Source organism: Theropithecus gelada, chromosome 3 (genome assembly GCF_003255815.1).
Source record: "Theropithecus gelada isolate Dixy chromosome 3, Tgel_1.0, whole genome shotgun sequence".
Classification (NCBI taxonomy): domain Eukaryota; kingdom Metazoa; phylum Chordata; class Mammalia; order Primates; family Cercopithecidae; genus Theropithecus; species Theropithecus gelada.
The window spans coordinates 104,900,120-104,922,846 of record NC_037670.1 but is presented as its reverse complement, the minus strand read 5'-3'; the positions used below and the strand labels follow the sequence as shown (position 1 = coordinate 104,922,846).

Genomic DNA, 22,727 nt, shown 5'->3' with positions numbered 1-22,727 from the left:
TTAAGTAGGTAAAATTTGCAGGTGAGATGAGACCAACAGCAGGCCTTTTCTCTTTCACATATGAAAATACTTTTGAAAATTCCAGACAAATGGGAAGATGTTACAACATCCATTCTTTACCTCCAAAGGAGCCAAATGGGAGTACAGCACATTATGATTTTATAGCACACTTGCCATCCTAATTCTATTTTTCTTAGTCTAATGTTAAAATTCCTTTCTTCTCAAGGCATTCACAAACTGACCATGGTTGGGAGAAGACTGGAGACAAGCAGGGTGGTGAGGAAATCATCTTTGCTCCATTGTTTTCCTACAGTCTTTGGAAGCTGAGTTCCTGTATACCCTTCACTCAGCTTCCCCTATGGTTAACATCTTACAGAACATGCTACATTTGTTAAAACAAAGAAATTTACATTGATACAATTCTATTTACTAACCAACAGACTTTATTTGGATTTCACCAGTTTTCCCACTAATGTGCTTTTTCTGTTCCAGGATCCAATCTAAGATTCCATAGGAGGGAATTTTGACACAGCCTAAAAAAACTTTCCCATGGATGAAACTTTTTACTATTGAGTAATGTGTACGAGCAATCCTCAATCGATCCTTGAACCATACAGGAATTCAGGGATGGAGTGAAGGTCAGGGAAACATTCAGAAACATCTATTTTACACATTATTTCATAACAAAATAGGAAGTTTTACAATTTGATACAGCTGCATTGAAAATTGTGAAGTTGAGGCCAGGCACGGTGGCTCAAGCCTGTAATTTCAACAATTTAGGAGGCTGAGGTGGGTGGATCACTTGATCTCAGGAGTTTGAGATCAGCCTGGGCAAAATGGTGAAACCCCATCTCTACAACAACAGCAAAGGCGTGGGGGTGCACGCCTATAGTCCCAGCTAGTAGGGAGGTTAAGGTGGGAGGATCACTTGAGCGTGGGAGGTGGAGGTTGCAGTCAGCCAAGATTGTGCCACTGCACTCCAGCCTGGGTGAGAGTGAGAGCCTGTCTCAAAAAACACAAACAAATAAACATACAACAACAACAAAACCAAAAAACAAAACAAAATATGAAGTTAAAATTTCACCTTCCTTCAATCTAAAGTGTCAACACACAATAGTTTGGCTAGAGAAAACCAGTCAATTTTTCAAAAACCACCTTATTGAGGTATGATTGACATATAAAAAGCTGTATATATTCAGTGTATTCAGTGTGATGAGTTCAAATATTAATTTATCTCAGATCATCATAAAGTTATAGATACTAGATAGGTTACTGAGAGTTGGAAGTAATACTGATGTATTAACAATAACTCTTTCGTCATAGGATACCAGGAGAGCATGGACAATGTTACCTTGTTCATCATTATATTGCCTAGCAACCTGGTGCAAAGCAGGTACTGAATACATATTTGTTGGCTGAATAAAGACATTTTTCAGGCCATTGCAAAAGATGAGGTATTTGCATGCATTTTAAAGTATAACCTTTAAAGTAGTTTAAGAAGTGATGACTTTATTTTCTAATAAAAATAAATACATAGATCATTTTATATAAAATACATTAATTTTTACTACCAATATGAACATACTTGCAATGTATAAAATTATAGGATGTTATATAATAATACTAAATCTAACAGTGAATACAATTTACTTATCACATGCCAGCGTCATTCTATTTTGGCTGCTGTTATTACTGTCTCTTACTGATGAGGATTGAGAGGCTTCATCAAGGCAAGTTACTCACGGGCAGGGCTGGCATTCTAAATTAGCCGGCCTGACTCCGAAGCCGTGCTATGCTGCCTCCCAAGCAACTTACACTACTCACTGGAAAATCAAGAAGCTCAGAATTACGATTGTACCCAGAAATATAAGTTTTCCCTGAAGGATTCTATGGAATTGGGAAATAATGAGGCAGTACATTGACCACCACACTGATAGAAAGAATTAATATTCTATATGAATAGAATCTTGTGTCTATAGCTATGTCAAACCCGTACTAAGAATTCTTCTGTATTCTTGGTCTACAGATCTGGGAAGATCAAAGAACAGCAGCCACCCAGTTCCTTTCAAACTGACCATACCATGAGCTGGACGATTCTCCACTGTAGAGCAAAGAGCCAGTAGTTTAAATTCCTTGGGAGCTCTGACTATAAAAAGAGTCTAGGAGGAGTAAGTGTTAGAGATTTCCTACCTCCCTTTGAGAGGAATAGGAAGGCAGAGAAAAGAAAACCTGATTTCTGGAGGGGAGAAGTGGGGGAGTCTAGAGGGGAGGATGTTCACTGTAGATCCCTGTGTTGGTCATCAGTTGCTCTGGCCAGGAAGGCTGCCTCAACTGGGGTCCTGAAAGGCATCTGTCTTCAGCCTTTTCCTTCAAAGGGGAAGAAAATACACATGGGAGTGGGAGCTTTCAAGTATGCATTCATTCAACACATATTTACTGAGTGCCTGTTATGTATCAGGACCAGTGCTAGGAACTAGGGTGTCTGTAAAGCTGTAAAGGAATAAGGCACATAACACGGAGTCAACAAACATTTATAAATGAATGCACACAGCATAAAGACCCCCTCATCTCTTAAGGAGGACAGACAAGTTAGCCACTATATTATAATAGAATGGGTAAATTATAAACATAGAACTAAGAGGAACAGAGAGACAGCACAGACAAGGAAATGATAAATGCTGGTGGTGGAACAGAGTGGGGGTAGGGTTGTAGGATGATGGCATTAAAGCCGTAACTAATGGCCTCCCTGTATTCTCATTCTTTGCCCTGTAACTCTGTAGTGTCCTCCTACTCTGACTCTGAGCTCGGCCATGTGACTTGCATTGGTCAATGGGATGTTAACAAATGTAATGAAACTGCAAGCTTGATAAAACAATGCCAGCCTCTTTCCACTTTCTCTCTTGCTTCTTTGAGATGGCCATCAGAATATGCCTGGGCTGACAAGTTGGAGGGGGGTAAGAAACATATGCATGCAAGAGACATGAGGAGGACAGACCAGTTGTCCCAGCAGATCAGTCTTTGACCAGCTGACTCCAAGACATGTGAGGGAGCCCAGCCATTATCTTCGGAGGCCCTCTCTGCCCACAGCTGACCGCAGACACAAGTGAGCCCACAAAGACGAGAATGGCCCTGCTTACCATAGCCTTGTGTGCAGTGAGAAATGCTTATTGTTTTAAGCCATTGAGTGTTGTGGTTGCTTATTTCACAGCATTACTGTGGTGACAGACAACTGATATAAACTGTAAGGAAACAGACAATGAAGGCTTCTGAAATGATGTGATATATGAGGTGGGTCTTAGGCATGACTAGGAGGTACAAAGTAAATATAAGGTATCCATAAGGCTGGCCTACTTATATGGAACCTCTAGATTTTCTAATGAAATGCAAATTAACTTTTTCTGCAGGGGTGTGAATTTTGCTTTTTCCTTTAATATAATCAGTTACTCATAGATTCTCTTATATCTTAGGAGAAAACTCATTTCACTCGCTTATAACACAAAGCTCATGAATTAGTGTAGCTTGAAACGTGCCCTAATTTAATTTTGTTTGAATTTTGTAAGGTAATTTTAGAAACCTAGAAGACAACTACAACACTTGACCCAATGATTCTGAAAGGCCATATGCTTTGTATGTCAACAATGATTATTAAAATACTTAATGCACTGCTGAGTTTCCAAATGCTGAGCCCTTTCCCTGCCAAACAAGGAGGATGCTACACTGTTGGGTGTTTTGAATACAGCAAAGTTCATTTAATATTTTGTGCTCCATGTATGCTCTAGAAAACACATTTCCAGCCTGAAGCCTGAGGTTAAAACACCAAGGACATAGCCAAGCATAGGCCACTACCAAGAGTCTAATTTCATATGCCTCCAGATGCACTGAAGTGACAAATGTTTTGAATATTATTCTTCTCAACCCTGGATAAGATATATTCTATTACATAAATATCTTGAGGAGCTCCTGTGGTTTTCAAGGCCCTTTAAAATTTTCTTCACTCAAATAAAAGTACCCTTTATTTCTTAGTTTTATTTCTGTTACCTCATCTCTCTTCTCTTATTCTCCAAGTTGTAGGAAATGGCCATTTATTTATTTATTTATTTGGAGATGGAGTCTTGCTCTGTCACCTAGGCTGGAGTGCAGTGGTGCGATCCTGGCTCACTGCAACTGCTGCTTCCTGGGTTCAAGTAATTCTCCTGCCTCGGCCTCCCTAGTAGCTGGGATTACAGGCCTACACCACCATGCCTGGCTAATTTTTGTATTTTTAGTACAGATGGGGTTTCACCATGTTGGCCAGGCCGGTCTTGAACTCGTGACCCCAGAAAATCCACCCTCCTCAGCCTCCCAAAGTGCTAGGATTACAGGCATGAACCACCGCGCCTGGTCTAATGGCCATGTATTTTAGTGCCTCCTTAGTCTGGGTTCTGTCTTCCTCAGGCCACAGCAATTTGGTTTACCAGAGAAAGGAGCAATGACTTGACTGGCAAAACAAGAGGGCACTTCTGCGTACTTATTCCTCCTAGCCTGAAATTCTAACTCTTAGCCCCAACTTGAACAATGCATGGTGAAGCCAAAGCTATTCGTCCTTTCAGTTCAATCTGGCTTTTCTATCCAGTGGTAAGGTCTTTATTATTCTACAACCAATAATATGAGAGTAGTTTTGCATTTTTCTAAGAGTTTTATTAACCTTACAAAATAAAACAACAATTCTACTCTTATTTTTGTATCTTCTTATAGGAGATAGCGCTGCCCTTAGATCTGTTCATTCAGCAAATACTTACTGAGTATCTTCTATATGCTGGTAGCAGTAGGCACAAATGGAATTGATAGTCCAGTGGGTATTTTTCAGATCAGCAAAGGTGTAACTATGAACTAAGTGAGGTGCTCAGAAGGAAAGTCACATAGTCCCTCAAGAATGATTGACCAAGGAACCTGACCCAGAGGATGTCCTCCAAGGACGTGGTGCTCAACCTCCACTCTGAAGGACTAGCATGATTAACTATGCAAGCAGGGAGAGAAGTCCAGTGGAGGGAGAAGTGTGTGCAAAGGTTGTGGGGTGGAGGACGATACGGCAGGTCCTAGAGCTGAGAGTAGGTCAGTGTAGCTGGGTTGCTCAGAATAAGCAGGAGGGTGGGATGAGATGAGGCAGAGAGGTGAGTTGCGGCACATCCTGGAGCAGCACCTTGTTGGTATGCTCAGGATTTTAATTTTTATCCTGGAATAGCAGAAAAACACTGGAGGCTTTTAAGCAAGGAAGAGAGAGGATCCTATTTTCAGTTTGAAAGATTACTCACTGCAGTGGGAGATGGACTGAAGGAGAGAGTTGAAGGTAGATAAGAATAGATCTGGGCCGGGTGCAGTGGCTCATGCCTGTAATGTGCACTTAGGGAGGCCGAAGTGGGTGGATCACCTGAGGTCAGGAGTTTGAGACCAGATCTGGCCAACATGGTGAAACCCCGTCTCTACTAAAAATACAAAAATGTGCCAGGTGTCGTGGTGTGTGCCTGTAATCCCAGCTACCCGGGAGGCTAAGGCAGGAGAATCGCTAGAACCTGGGAGGTGGAGGTAGCAGTGAACTGACATCGCAGCACTGCACTCCAGCCTGGGCGACCAAGCGAGACTCTTTCCCCCCAAAAAACAAAGAATAGATCTGGAGTCAAGAGGAAAGATGTCAGTAGTTTAGATTTGGATAGTGATGCTGGATATGGAAAATACTGCTCTGATCCAAGAGACACTTAAGAGGCAAAGCAGGTCCTGGTAAGGTGCTGAATGCTGGGGTGTGAAGGATGACGTCTCTGTATCTGACTACCCCAGGCTTAATGTTATCGTCTGGCTTGCCTTTTCCACCAGCCACTTCTACTCACATCAACTTCTCATGGATACCTCAGACCCAGGTGTTCAAGACCAGCCTGGGCAATACGGCAAAACCCTATCTCTACAAAATATACAAAAATTAGCCAGGTTGGTGGCACTTGCCTGTAGTCCTAGCTACTCAGGGAGCTGAGGTGGGAGGATTGCCTGAGCCCAGGAGGTCGAGGCTGCAGTAAGCTATGATCACACCACTGTACTCCAGAAACAGCCTGGGTGACGGTAAGACCCTGTCTCAAAAACAAGCAAACAAACAAACAAAAACCCCAAAACAGGTATTTATTTGGCTTCATTAAAAGAGGATCTTTTCATTTGAGTCTGATGACCAAGACCTCTCGAGGGCCAAATAACCAAGAATTTTGCTGAATTCCTTTAATTAACACTTCCTTTAATTAACAACTTATGTTACCTCATTTATCATATATGCATCCACTCATGGGAGAAGCAATTTTCATATTTTATTATGCAAAGAGGTATGTGTAAGTGAATGTGTGTGCACCACACATGTTGTGGGCAGCCAACAGTAGACTTCAGGATCTATTTTTGGTCTCTCCTCAACGATATCCTTACCTCATTGAAAAAATGTTCTTCTCAGCATTCCCCTTGAAAACCAGAACAAGGATGTCCTCTCTCACTACTCCTATTCAATATAATATTGGAAGTCCTAGCTTTGAGCCATCAGGCAAGAAAAGAAAGAAAAGGCACCCAAATAGGAAGAGGGGAAGTCAAACTATCCCTGTTTGTAGATAATAATACTCTATACCCAGAAAACCCCATCATCTCTGCCCAAAGCTTCTTGATCTGATAAACAACTTCAGCAAAGTTTTAAAATACAAAATCAATTACAGAAAAAAATAATCAGCATTTATATACACCGACAACAACCAAGCTGAAAGCCAGATCAAGAATGCAATTCCATTCACAATAGCCACAAAAGGAACAAAACACTTAGGAATGCACCTATCCAGGAAGGTGAAAAATTTCTACAATGAGAACGACAAAACACTGCTCAATGAAATCAGAGAGGACACAAACAGATGGAAACATATTCCATGCTCATGGATAGGAAGAATCAATATTGTTAAAATGTCCATAACTGCCCAAAGCAATCACAGGTTCAATGCTATTCCTATAAAACTACCAATGACATTCGTTACAGAAGTAGAAGGATCTATTTTTAAATTTCACATAGAACCAAAAAAGGAGCCTAAATAGCCAAGGTAGTCCTAAGCAAAACGAACAAACCCATAGGTATCACATGACCTGACCTCAAACTATACTACAAGGCTACAGTAACCAAAACAGCATATTGGTGTTATTAATTACCAATAAAAGGTAATTATTAATAATGACCTATCATGAAAGGAAGCTTCAATTTACTTCTTAGGGCTAGATTTCTCCGTGGGCCTATATGCACATAAGGCAAAAGCACGGTACAGGTACAAAAACAGACACATAGATCAATGGAGCAGAATAGAGAGCCCAGAAATAATGCCACACCCCTACAACCATGTGATCTTCAACAAAGTCGACAAAAACAAGTAATGGAGAAAGGACTCTCTATTCAATAAATGGTGCTGGGATAACTGGCTAGCCATATGCAGAAGATTGAAACTGGACTCCTTCCTTATACCATACAAAAAAATCAACTCAAGATGAATTAAAGACTTAAATGAAAAAACTAAAACTATAAAAACTTTGAAAGATAACCTGAGAAAAACCATTCTGGACATAGGACCTGGCAAAGATTTCATGATGAAAATGCCAAAAGCAATTGTAACAAAAACAAAAATTGGCAAATGAACCAAAGTAAACTAAAGAGCTTCTGGACAGCTAAAGAAACTATCAACAAAGTAAACAGACAACTTACAGAATGGAAGAAAATATTTGCAAACTATGCATCTGGCAAAGGTCTAATATCCAGAATCTATAAGCAATAAACACATTTACAAGCAAAAAACTAACCACCTGATTAAAAAACAGGCCCAAAACATAAACAACACTGTTCAAAAGAAGACACAACCAAGAAGCATATGAAAAAATGCTCATTACTAATCATTAGAGAAATGAAATCAAAACTACAATGACATACATCTCACACTAGTCAGAATAGCTATTAAAAAGTCAAAACATGACAGATGCTGGTGAGGCTGCAGAGAAAAGGAACGTGTATATACTGTTGATGGGAATGTAAATTAGTCAGCCTTTGTGAACAGCAGTTTGGTGAGTTCTCAAAGAACTTAAAATGGAATTACCATTTGACCCAACAATCCCATTATTGAGTATATATCCAAAGGAATGTAAATCATTCTACCATAAAGACACATGCACACATGTGTTCATCACAGCACTATTCATAATAGCAAAGACATGGAATCAACCTAAACACCCATCACTGGTAGAGTGGATAAAGAAAATGTGGCACATAGGCACCATGGCATACTACACAGCCATCAAAAGAAATGAGATCATGTTCTCTGCAGCAACGTTGATGGAGATGGAGGTCATTATCCAAAGTGAACTAACACAGAAACAGAAAAACAAATACCTCATGTTCTCACTTAGAGTGGAAGCTAAATATTGAGTACATATGGACACAAAGAAGGGAACAACAGACACCAGGGCCTACTTCAGGGTAGGTGGAGGGCGTGAAGAGGGTGAGGATAAAAAAACTGCCTATCAGCTACTATGCTTATTTCCTGGGTGACAAAATAATCTGTACACCAAAATCCCCTGGCATGCAATTTACCTAAATAACAAACCTGCACCTGTACCCCTGAACCTAAAATAAATGTTAAAAAAAAGCATTATTAAACAAACAAAACGCCAGGCGTGGTGGCTCACGCCTGTAATCCCAGCACTTTGGGAGGCCAAGGCAGGTGGATCATGAGGTCAGGAGATCGAGACCATCCTGGCTAACACGGTGAACCCCGTCTCTACTAAAAATACAAAAAATTAGCCGGGCGTGGTGGCAGGTGCCTGTAGTCCCACCTACTCAGGAGGCTGAGGCAGGAAAATGGCCTGAACCTGGGAGGCGGAGGTTGCAGTGAGCCAAGACCGTGCCACTGCACTCCAGCCTGGGTGACAAAGTGAGACTCTGTCTCAAAACAAACAAACAAAACAATTTTCTGTTTACTTTAATAACGTGGTTTAAATGCAGCCTGGTAAGCCTTTTTATAGGCCAAATTCCACTGACTAGACCAGGGATGGGCATCTTTACTCAAGTTTAATTAATCATAATGCACTGCGGTTGGCTAATTCAGTGAACAGCACCTGATCAAAGCTGGGTGAATCAGAGCCCTTCCTTAGGATTTTTGAACCTGGAGCTAGAGTTAAAAAGTCTCTTTCCTTCTCTATTGGCTAAAGCACTAGGGGCAGACAATCCTGCCATTTGAATTTCTTGTGGTGTAAGGAACATTGGTCTGAGAGAACAAAGGTGACCTACAAAGAAAAACAGAGGGGAGAGAGCAGAGAGAGAAAAGAGAGAGGAGAGAAGAGAGAGAGAGAGAGAGAGCAAGAGAGACTGAGAGACCGAGAGACCGAGAAGCCTAGTAACACTCAAGTTTCTGGATCCTGTTGCTTTTCTTATGGTCACATGGGATTTCTAATTAACTCCTCTGCTTGCCTCAATGAATCAAGAGGGCTTTCTTTTTTGTGGAATCCAGATAGCACTGACACAGGCTGCTTACTTTTGCTTTCTTAGCAATTCATATGAAAGGATCTAAGAAGTTTCATGATAAAGATTTCTTTTTAACTTTGATTATTCCAGTGTTTCTAAAATTTATTTTAGAAACACAGTACACTTTCCATTTATCAGATACCACCTACTACATGCCATAACATTTGTTTGGGAAATCCCTATTTTACAGAAGAGGAAATCAAGACCCAGATATTAATCTGACATATAAATATTAGATCCAGACTCAGGTGTATTTGGTTGTATAATCCACGCTCTTCAAACCATGGGACACAGGGTCACAAATCTACCATTGACCACATGACTGACAGTGTTCTGAGACGTGCACAAATTGTACAGATACCATCTCAAGAACCCCTGGTCAACAATGTTGACCTTATCAGTTTCAAAGTAGGCACAGGCAAACTTCAAGCCACATAGCCTGAACAGAGCTTCTATTATCAGAAATCTTGCTAAGTTTCTTTAGCTCAGACTTCTCAACACAATAGAAAGAAATTAGCCCATCAAATTCCCTCAAGTGCACTGTGGTCAGTGGATTCCCTGTTTTTAGGGGAAAAATATGCAGAGAGGGTATCTGTTTATTGTGTGCCTTGGAGAGGATGCCACCATTTCCTTCATTATCATATCATAATCTTCATCATCATTACTTTTAAGCAGCTTTGTTGAGCTACAATTTAATTTCAGATGTGCAATTCTATGAATTTTTGAACAAATGTATATAGTTATGCAACTACCACCACAATCATGATATAAGACATTCTATATTCCTAAAAGTTCCCGTTGTAGTCAATTCCTTCCCTCAAGTCCCAGCTCCTGCCAACTACTAATCTGACTTCTGTCACTATAGATTATATTTGTCTTTCTACAGTTTCATATAAATAGAATTATGCCAAGTAGTCTCGTCTTTTTTTGTGGCTGGGTTCTTTCACTCAGCACAATCCTTTCTGAGATAAATGTTGTTGCATATATTAGTAGTGTGTTCTTTTTCATTTCTCAAGTAGTATTTAATTGTATGAATATAGTGTTATTTGTACATCCATTTTTTGGCTATTTTGTTTATTGTTTCCAATTTTTGGTGATTTTGAGTAAAGTTGTTATAAACATTTGAGCACAAGTCTTTGTGTAAACACATTTTTCATTTCTCTTCGGTAAATGTCTAAGGGCAGGATTGCTAAATCATATAGTAAGTGTGTGCTTAACTGTATAAGACATTGCCAAAACATTTTGCAAAGGAACTACATCATTTTGTATTCCTACCAGCAATGAATACAAGTCCTATTTGCTCCACATCCTCATTAACATTTGGCATTTTCAGTCTTTTCAATTCGAGCCATTATAGTCATAATGATTGTGATTTTAATTTGCATTTCTCTAATGATGAATGATACTGAACTTCTTTTCATGTCTTATGTGCCACATAGATTTTTAGTAATGTGTCTATTCAAATCTTTCACCTATTTAAAAAATGGGTTTATCTTTTTATTACTGAATTTTAAGAGTTCTTTATATGTTCTAAATATAAATCCATTATCAGACTACATTTGAAAACATTTTCTTTAAGTCTGAACTTGCCTTTCATTTTTCTTAATAGTGCCTTTTGAAATAAAAAAGTTTCAAATTTTGATGAAGTCTGATTTACCAAGTTTTCTTCTGTGTGTATGTGTGTGTGTGTGTGTGTGTGTGTGTGTGTGTGTTTTAATGCCTTAACAAACCTTTCCCTAACCTAAGGTCTCAAAGATTGTTTTCCTGCACTTTTTCTTCTAGAAATGTAATATCTTTAGCTATTACATTTAGACTTGAAGTCTGATTCAAGTTCACATTTACACATGGTGTGGGACAAAGATGTAGACTCATTTTGTTTTTCCTCCATACGGATAGCCAATAGTCCAAGCACCGCTTCTTGAAAAACCACCCAATCACCCATTGTATTAACTTGGCTCTTCTGTCAAAAATTCATAAGCCATATATGTGGAGAGCTATTTCTGGACTTTCTATTCTATTATTTTGATCTATATGTTTATCCTTATGCCAATACCACACTGTCTAGATTACTGTCACTTTACAATAAGTCTTGAAATCGGGTAGTACAAATCCTACTCTTTCGTTCTTGCTTGAAATTGTTTTGCCTATTCCAGGTACATCACATTTATATACAAATCTTAGTGTCAGTTTGTTGATTTCTACAAAAAAGCCTTTGGGGCATTATTAGGATTACATTGAATCTACAGATTTATTGGAAATAATTGACATCTTAATATCTTCTGACCCACGAATGCAGTCTCTTTCTCCATTTATTGGGTTTTTAAATTCTCTCGGCATTTTTTGGGTAGATTTTGGTGCACAAGTCTTGCACATATTTTGTTAAATTTATTGTTAAGCATTTCATATTTTGATGCTATTATAATTTCTAAAAATTTCAATCGCTAGTTGTTCATTACTAGAAATATAATTAATTTTTATAACTTGATCTTGTATACCGTGACCTTGCAAAGTTCAATGATTAGCTTTAAAAGTTATTTAGGAGATTCCTTAGAATTTTCCATAAAAATTCATGTGGATAGATCTATGTACATATGTTGTTTAAGAATGAAGACGGCTTTACTTCTGTTTTAATTTATATGTCTTTTATTTTTCTTGCCTTTATTATATTGGCTATGATAATGTTGAACAGAAGTTTATATGAGAAAGCACATTTATTTTGTTCCTGATTTTAGGAGGAAACATCAATTCACATATTTAAAGTGTACAATTAAATGGTTTTCAGTATATTCTCAGAGTTGTGTAATCATCACCAAATGAAATTTAGCACATTTTTATCAATCCAAAAAGAAACTCCATCATCATTTCCTTTTGCTAATATTTTGATAATAATTTTTCTTGTCTATGTTCATGAAGGACATTAGCTTGTTGTTTGCTTTTCTTGTAGTATCTTTTTCTGGTTTTGCTATTAGGGTAACTCTGCCCTCATAAAATGAACTGGGAAGTGTTCACTTCTCTTTAATTTTTTTGGGGAACAGTTTATGTAAAGTTGAACTTATTTCTTCCATATATGTTTGGCACATTTTACGAGTGACATCGTACAGAACTGAAGTTTCCTTTGTAGAAAGATTTTTAACTACAAAAATGATTTATTCATAGATATACGGCTACCATGTTATTTATTTCTATTTGAGTGAGTTTTGGTAGCTTGTCTTGGAAGAGATTTGTCCATTTCACTGAGTTATCAAATTTGTTGGCTTAAAGTTGTTCATAATATTTATTATTCTTTTAATGTCTGTACTGTCTATAGAATGTCCTCCTTAATTCTAAATATTAATAATTTATGTCTTCTTTCTTTTGTTTCTGACCAATCTGACTATAGGTTGTCAATGTTATTGATCTTTTCAAAAGACCAGCTTTTGATTTCTCTATTGTTGTCTGTTTATGGTTTCATTTGCCCCTGCTCTTACTGTCTTCTGTGTGCTTAGGTTTAATTTATTCTTTTTTCCTAGTTTCCTAATATAAAAGTTTATATTATTGATTTGAGAACTTATTTTCTAATATAAATCTTTAATGGTTTCGATTTCCCTCTAAACATTGCTTTAGCTGTATCCCACACATTTTGATATGTTGTGTTTTCATTTCAATTATTATTTCAAATTATTTAATTATTTCAAAATATATTCTGATTCCCCTTGTGATGTCTTCTTTAACCCACAGGTTATTTGGATAAATGTTGTTTAATTTCCAATTATTCAGGAGATATTCCAGATATATATTTGTTACTGATTTCTAGTTTAATTCTGTCACAACTAGATTACTTTGCATAATTTTGATTCTTAAAAATTTATTCAGACCTGTTTTATAAACCTAAACATGGTCTATCTTGGTGAATGTTTCATGTGCGCTTGAAGAGAACATATACTGTGATGTTGAATGGAACATTCTGTAAATGTCAATGAAGTCAAGGTAGCTGACAGTCTTCTATATCCTTATTGATTTCTGTCTATTTCTTCCATTAATTACTAAAAGATGAGTGTTGAAATCTTCAACTATTATTGTAGATTTGTCTATTTTTCCTGTAAGTTATTATTCTATTTTGATGTTCTATTATCACTGTATACAATATTGGGATTGTTATAACCTTTTTATGAATTGACCCTATTATCATTAATAAATATCCTTCTTTATTTCTGGTAAAAAGTCCTTGTGCTGAAGTATGTTTTTGTCTGATATTAATAAAGCCACTTCAGATTTCTTTCGATTAGAATTTGCAGGCTATATATTAATCTATCCTTTTGTTTTGAATAAATCTGTTTCTTTACATTTCAGAGGTGTCCTATGGACAGTGTAGAGCTGGATCTTGGTTTCGAAAAAATCCCATCTATAACTCACTTTACTCCATTTATGTCTATAGAGATTACTATGAGGTTTACAAAATATAACAAGAATAAACAGGGTTAGTCTGGTGTTAGATTTAAAATAAACTCATTCTGCTTCAAAATAATCACAATTTTTTTTTTCTGAGTTGCTTATAAACCATCTAGCAGTGATCAGTTCTAGATTTGGTTAAGAACACAGTGTAATTCAGTATATTCAATTACCAAGTTTTAAAATTCTCTTTTAAAAATAGGACAGTATTTTCTTGTTATGCTATTTCTGGCACCTCCAATTTCTCAAATGTCACTGGCAGTATTACTGTGCTTACATACATGAGTTCTTTCTGAGACATAACTCATCTAAGTCGGGTGACTAAATGTATTTAAATATAACTAGTACACATTTGCTCCTTTCATAGATTGAGCTTCAATTTTTCCCTAAAATCTTTCTATCATTTCCAGTTTAAATATCACTGACAATGGAGGTGAAAGTAAAATAGGGGCTTAGTTGCTTTGCTTTCTTTGCTTTCCTTATTAAGATTAAATCATATAAAAATGTATTTTCTGGCTCTGTTCACTATAAAGGTCTACAAATAATGGCTAACTCAGAAGCAATGTCCCTCTCTAAGTAACCAGGGCTCCCTGACAAAACTGCTGATTCCAGGACTAGGGCAGGAAATACACAAGATGGTTCTGAAATATTTGGTTGTACTAGAAAGCAAAAAAGACTATTACTGGGACTCAGGGGTCAACCTAAGAGATTCCCACTAACCAAAAATGAGACGTGAGCATCCATGAAGTTAATATTGGCAATGATTAAAACACATCAAATAAATCTAAATCTATGCTTTCATAATAATACTTAAAAACAAGCAAATGAATAAACAGAAAAACAAACAAAACCCTCACTGGGCACCTGCAGAGAATGCTAATGAACCAATTCAATATTTTGACAAAGAAAAAGAAACAAACATTTATCCTGCATATCCTATCAAACCATCCGTACTTCAGGATGACCTGATAGTTGACGAGGGAAAGTTGCTCATTGCTGAAGCATTCAAACTAATAAATGAAGAAGGAATATAATCTGTTTCCAGTAGCGGGCCTGTCTTTTCAAGGTACTAGTTCACGCTCACAACAGCCTTGTTGTTACTAAGATGTTTCATAAACTTCAGGCCATTCCAGGTTTTAGTTTTCCTGACACCATTACTTATTTCTTAATTCCCTTCTTCCCTCTCTGCCTCCTCCCAAGCAATATAATTGAACACATATAGTTCTCGGTGCTGGAGATAAGCAGAGAGTAAAGCAAAGTCTTTGCTTTCATGATGGTTATGTTGTAGTGGGTGAAACTGGACAAAAAATAACAAAAGCAAACATATTGTCTGTTAGACAGTGAAAATAAAGCATTGTAAGAAAGATACGAGTGCAGAGTTTGGAGGGGTAGTAGAAGATTCTGTTTCATACGGAATAGTCTTGGAAAGACTTTCTGAGAAGGTGATATTGGAGCAGAGACCTGGAGGAAGTGAGGAAGCAAACCATACTGATTTCAGGGGGAAGAGGACTCAGCAGAAAGAAGAGAGAGCACAAAGGCCCTGGGAATGCAGTATGCGTGGCTTGTTCTAGGAAATGTGGTCAGTCTCTTTAATTATGTATTCTTTTACCATCTGTTTTACATGCTTTGTAAGTTCATCAACAAATAGAGAACATGATCTTTCCTCTTAATCTAACTTAATGGGTGATTTAAAAACTCTTGACTTTTGCAAAGGTACCTATGACAATATAAACAGTTGTAGTAATAAGCATCCACAGAAAACTCATTTATATATACATTTTTTTCTTTATGCTTTTATAATGAACCTAGTGCACTGGAAATGGATGAGCTTTAAATGTGCATATAAAGTTTGTCCCCTACATTATAGTGGGAGAATTTCCCCCAAGATGGCAAGAAAAAAATGAAGGCTGGGCGTGGTGGTTCACACCTGGAACCCCAGCACTTTGGGAGTCTGAGGCAGGTGGATCACTTGAGCTCAGGAGTTTGAGACCAGATTGGGCAACACGGCAAAACCCGGTTTCTGCAAAAAATAAAAAAAATCAGCTGGGTGTGGTGGTGAGCACTTGTAGTCCCAGCTACTCAGGAGGCTGAGGTGGGAGGATCACTTGCACTGCGCTCCAGCCTGGGTGACAGAGCCAGACTCCTAAAAAAAAAAAAAAAAAAAAAAAAAAAAGAGAGAGAGAGAGACAAACAAGACAATTCAAACTCTTTAATGCAGGAAACACAAACATGTCCATCCTTAGCAGCATCATTCTATCACTGCGTTGAAGAGAATTACACCTGAATAGTGGGGGAAAGAAACGGAAGAATAAGAGTGCAAGAGAACAAGGCCAGAGAGAAATGCATGTATGTTCCACTGCTAAGAGAAAGAGAGGAATGGGGTGGTTAAACACAGCCTTGGAGACAAAACTTCCACCATCTGGAGGGCAAAAGAGAGAAAGGATTGTCTCATGTGCTTGTCAGGTTCAGCACTTGAGGTAAGGAAAAGGAGGTGGGTGGAGTGAGAGGTTGAAAAGAATGTGGGGGATAAACTGCGGAGGGGCACAGAGTGGGTTGGCCAAGCTGATGCTTATCCTTACTCAAGGAGGGAGCGGAGTAGAGAGATTTCAGGGAGAGGGAAGTTGAAGTTAATAAAGAAACAAAAGGAGAGGAAAAAGAAGGAAGAATGTGTATGTTTAATGCTGTGGCTAAGATGGTTAATCATCACTATTTTGCCAAAAACAAGGAAGATGTGGTTGTTGTTTTACTTCATTTCCTCCTAAACATGCATTTTAAAGTCTAACAATTCAGTGATAATAAATAAGCAGTGACAACATTAGGTTTTCCAGCTACATCTCTGCTGAATTTATAGGAGTTTAAATTGAATCATCCAGATAATACCCCCTTCACATGCATGAAAACTGTTTAAGACAAGGGTTGTTTATATGTATGTATATGTATATGTGTATATATATATATATATATATATATATATATATATATATATCTCCACCTGAATAAGCCACACATGCAGCTGACACAATTTCAATTGATTTATAAAAACATGGCATGCAACCTTCGTTCAGACACTCATTTTCAGATAATAGTGAAAAAGCCACCAAATTTCTTTGTTACTTGCTCTTCAGAAATTCAGGTTTATACATGTTCTGATAACACAACAAAAATCAAACAGTGATTATGGGTTCAAAAGCCGCCTAGGAAAACAGAGCACACCAATGCCTCAGGGTCATTTTCTAGTAATATATCAAATATTGTACTGGATCAAAATCTCAAAATAATTATCTCAACGATAATTCAGGAGAACTGGGCGCTCCTAGCACAATCCACTTTTTGGAGTTTCCAAGGAAGAGAGCTGTGATCCTTCTTTGTTTATTCCCCACTCTCCTGCCTCGTCAGTCTTTAGTTACGGAGGCGGCAAAGGGGAGAAAATGGAAGTGAACACTTATGGAGGGCCTCCTGTTTTACAACTGTTTCATTCTGCAACTCCCCTCATTTTATAGAGGAGAAAGCTTAGGTACAAAATACTGTGCCCAAAAGCAAACAGTCAGTGAGTAGAAACACCAGGACTTGGGTTGGATGTTGTCTCTTCTTGTATGAAACACAAACTGTGCACCCAGGCCCTGCCTGTCTGCCTTAGCCCAGAGGTCTCCTTTCCCATGTTACCTTTCAGGCACCTTATCCTCCAGGCATGCTGAGCTACAGCAGGCCAATCCCATCCACGTGTTTCTTCACTTCCTCTGCCTGGAAAGCCCACTTCCTTTTTGTCCACATGGTTAATTCTCACTCATCTTTTAAGTTTCCGCTTAAGGGTTTGCTCCTCTGAGAACCTTTTCCTGTAATGCCCCTCAGCAGAGTTAGCAGCTTCTTCCTCTCTGCAGTCAGTGCACTTTGCAGACACCGTTATGAGACAAAACCATGGTAAGTGCCACCTGATCCTGTGTGTGCTCAGCTACCCTCAAGACTCTAAGCTACATGAAGGGGGAAACCACACCACTCAATTTTCTAAGGCTAGGGCTTTGTGCTTTGTGGGCAGCAGGTATGCACAACAATGAGTAAATGAAGAGACGATAGCAGAATGAGTGAACAATCACTCCTCAGGCCTTGCTTTTAAAACCCACTACATAGTACTGCTCTTCAAAAGGGCACATCATGCTCTGTTTGCTGAATTACTGTTCAGGCTTTCTCAGACACCATCGCTCGTCTTTATCACCACCACCACCACCACTTACTGATTAGATGTCATACATACATGCAAGTATTCTCATTTGACTTTCACAATGTACCGACAGCATAATTGTGGTACTGTATTTCTGTTTCACAAAGAAGGAAAGCAGGTTTCGGAACCATGAAGCACTCAACTGGCAGGGGTAGAGCCAGGATGTGAAAGCCCCTGCTCCTTTCACTAACCACTTTACCTCCTCAATTATACCAAATCTTAGAACAGCGAGATTAACTTTATGCTACCCAAAATGGAGTGTCAACACTTCCTCTACTACTCTCTGTCCTTATCACTTTGTTATCACATGAAAATATTCTAATTTATTAAAATTTTGTGATTTTTCACTTATTTTAAAATACAAACTATTATCCACTATGCAATTACATCCATTAATGTATGATCACAGAGAAAAAGGTCTTCTATTTTCAAGCCCATGGCAAGTCAAAATAAATAAAGTCAAAATTATTCACAATTGTTTAGTTTATAGTATGTAGATACATTTCAGGTTAATTTGGTCAGTTTTTACATTGTCCCAACATTCTTAATGTTTGCTCAGCTGGTGAATTTTTTTTTCTGTTTTCTGTTTTTAACTTAAGGAAGCAATTTTGTCATCAGAAAACTTAGCTAACTGGGTTCACTTCCTCTTTCAGGTCATTAGTGGAAGTATTAGGTCACAAGACTGAGCCCAGGGCACCCTTTTATCAATTTCTCTCTAATCTGAGAAGCATACATTTCAACAGTAAAGGTCTACAATATTTTTATCCCATTGGTATTTCCTTTATTTTTTGTCATTACTTTTATTTTTATTACTCTTTCTTTTGATCTATATGCTATGTGAAAAGCTGAAGAATTTGCTTATGTCTGTCTCTTGGCTGCCTAAGCTAAACCTACTTGTATTTTATATTACAGTATAGTTTTATTATGCTTATTGATGGCCAGTCACTGTAAGTGAACATAACTCACATCCACAAATCAACGAATAAATTAACAGGTGAACTGATTTGCAGAAAGTGATTCTGTTAGGGAGATAGTATTTATTCACTCTGTAGTGGGTCCTGAATAGAGTGAATGGGGAAAAAGATTAGGTCCTTCCCTTTATGGATCCATTATGCTGTCCCTGAATTCCAAAGTGTGGTTGATATCGGTGTTCAGAAGTATCTGGAAAGACCGATGCATGAACAGCACTTTCAGCAGTTCCCAGACATCAACGGTAAATGCAAACTCTGTAATGTGAGCACAGGACCTTCATGATCTGGCCCTGGCCCACTTCTCTACCTCCATCTTTGTCTTCTTTCACATTCCTTTCTCTAGCAAAACTAAACTATGCACAATCTTCCAGCACATCAAGGGGTTTTATCTTTGAAAGTTCCTTCCTTTGCAAGTTCCCAGTGTTCATCCCCTTCCATGTTGTTCCCACTGGTGTCACGATGTTTCTCCTTCACAGGCCCTTCAAAATTCAGCTTGTGCCATTCCCTCCAGGAAGCACATACCCTGATCCCAAAGTCTGATCTTAGATGCCCCACTTTCAGGCTCTGACAGCAGTTCATTATATACCTCTATTACCTCACAAGACACTTATCACATTGAATGGTCACTGTTATTTTAATTGACTGCTACATTCCTCAGGGAGGGTGTGGCAGAAACCATATCTTGATTTTGTTGCCCCAGTACTGATAGTAGGTGCTAAAAATGCTAGTCAAATAATTGTTAACCTAGTGCACAGAAATATACACCATCTTGTGCTTTGGGTCTGTAGCTTCTATTTTTGTAGTTCTGATGACTAACATTCTGTCGCTTGGTGTAGTCTTTTTTTTTTTTTTTTAAAAAAAAGAAGACATTGCTGCAGTAATTGTGTGCCAAGAAGGAAGCTTGTCCAGCTGCTTCAATTTCCCATTAGTCTAAATCTTTAAAACATTTTCTGTGTTAAGATTTTATATATTGCTGTACCATTTCTTTGCTCCTTCCTGGGGAAATTACCTCATTCTAATTTGCTCTGCTCTGGAAAATGTGGATCCCAGGTTCTTTGTACACACCTGATCCAGTAACACTTGGTGTCAGTGATGGCTCCTTTTGTCATCATAGGCCTGACAGCATTTCAGCATTTCAGCATGACGACCAGGTGCTCTTGTGGTGGAATCTGCTAGCTTTCCCTCCAGATCCATTTGCCCTTCTATATTTTTCAGTCTCCTCTGAAAATGGTTGTCGCCACAGACAAAGTTCTCTACAATGGAATCTGAGCAGAAGTAACCTGCATCACTTCCAGGCTTGCCCATAAAACCCTTCCATACAGGCTCCTGTATGCTCTTTCTCCTTTTGGGATGACTGAGATATACACATCCAGGGAATACTGGAAGGCAAGTTTTAAGGACTGCAAAGCTGTTGTCACCCTGAGTCTCTAAATGACTTCTTAGAGGACAGTCACCCCACCAACCTGGATGCCTGCCTGGGACTATTTGGTGAACACAAAAGAAAAACTTCTATTGATTTAAGTCATAGATTTTTGGGTGTCTCTTTGTCCCATAACCTAGCCTAGCCTATCCTACCCCGTGTGGAGAAGACTTTAAGAAGAGGCTAAATGACGTAAGATTCTAGCTATAATGTTGGAAGTGGGTTAAAGTCTAACAATCCCATAGACAACTGACAGTGATCCAAAGATTTCTTATTTCCATTGGTAGTTTGACCATCAACAAGAATGTCATCAACAGCATCAGATGATTACTAAAGTCTTCAGAAATTCTCAAAATTCATTTTCATACCACTGCATTTGTAAAGAAATGTTGTATGACAACTATTGAGGGGTTTTGTGGGGTTGCTAAATGTGGTGGGATGAATCTGAAAACTGCTAGAAAATTCTTCAGTGTTTTCTTTTAGCATAATTATTAGAACTAAGAAGTCCCAGATGACTCTCTGGTGAACTTCTGGTGCTCTTAGCCTTTTGTTCTAGTTCCCCAAACGAGTTTCCAAATGTTAAATATACTTTCCTTAGGCAGGGAGAGTTTTTTTTTTTTTTTTTTTTTTCACATTTTTACAGAAAGAGTTCTCCGAATATTTAGGGCTGGGAGATATATGTTTGAAATGGTAAAGAACTTAAAAAGGTGGATATGTAAACAACAGAGATACTCCTGATTATATGGTCCTTTTCTTTCTAAAGGGCTTCTAAGTAACCATGCTACTAAAACTCACTTTATTCTATATTTTTTTTCATGTAAGCTCTATGACTATTCCTCCTTTCCTCTTCTCAAACTCCTTACTATCAGCTGCTTAGATTTTGTTGTTGTTGTTAAGGTCTAGCTCACACGGAAGTGCAAAATATACAGTTTTTGGCTCCATACCATTTTCAATATGTATATACCCACATAACCACCACCCAGAAAAACATACCAAACATTTTCAGCACTCCAGAAGACTCCCTTGTATTCCATCCCCAGTCAATACCTCCTCAAAAATACAACCAACATTCTGATCTCTATCTCCATGAATTAGTTTTGTCTAATGTTAAACATTATATAAATGAAGTCATATAATTTATATACTTTGATATCTAGTTTCTTTCATTCAACATCATGCCCATGACAGTCATCCATAGTACCGCAATGTAGTAATAGTTCATTCTTTTTCATTACCGTATAGTATCCTATTGAATGAATGGTACAATTAATTTATCTGCTCTACTATTTATGGACATTTGTTCACTTTCATGTTGGGGCTATTATGAAAATACTGCCATGAACATTCTTGTAAATGTTTTACATGAACATTCATTTTCCTTGGGTATATGTCTTAAAGTATACAAGTTTTAGTAGATAATGCCAGTTTTCCAAAGTGGTTCTACCAGTTTACACTCCCACTATCAATGCACGATAGTTCCTGTTGCTTCACATTCTCATTCATTTGATACTGTCAGTCCTGTCAATTTCAGCCATTTGGTGGGTTTTAATTACTATTTCCGTGATAACTGATAATGCAAGTACCTCTATAGTTTCATGTTGGCAATTTTGATATTTCTTTTTGTCAAGTGTCTACTCAAATGCTTTGTCCATTTTTTAACTAGGTGGTGGCCAGTCTCTTTTTTTTTTTTTTTTTGAGTTGTAGAACTTCTTTAGATGTTCTGGATACAAGTCCCTTGTTGGATACATGTGTAACAAATATCTTCTCCCTCCCTGCAGTTTGTCTTTATCTTTTCTAAATGGTGTCTTTTAATGAAAAGATTTAATTTTCATAAAACATAATTTATTATTTTCTTTTATGGTAGTGCAATTTGCATCCTGTTTAAGAACTCTTTATCTGTTCTAAGGTCACTGAGATATTTACCTATGTTTTGTTTTGAGTTATTGCTCTGCCTTTGGACTTTTAAGTCTACAATCCAGCCCTAGTTAATTTTTGTGTATGATACGAAATAGGGGTTGGGTTCCCGGTATTCTGTACAGATATCTAACTGATCTAGCACAATTTTTTTAAAAGACCATTATTTTCTCCAATGAATTACAGTAATGCTGTTAACATAAATCAAGTGACCTTATATTTATGGGATTATTT

The 22,727-nt window shown here is 37.9% G+C and overlaps 1 protein-coding gene across 22 annotated transcripts in view; it reads right to left on the bottom strand.

Moving 5' to 3' along the window:
* ICA1 (islet cell autoantigen 1) overlaps nt 1–22,727 on the bottom strand; it is a 155,999-nt gene that overhangs the window by 46,940 nt on the left and 86,332 nt on the right. The gene's annotated exons all lie outside the window — the stretch shown is intronic.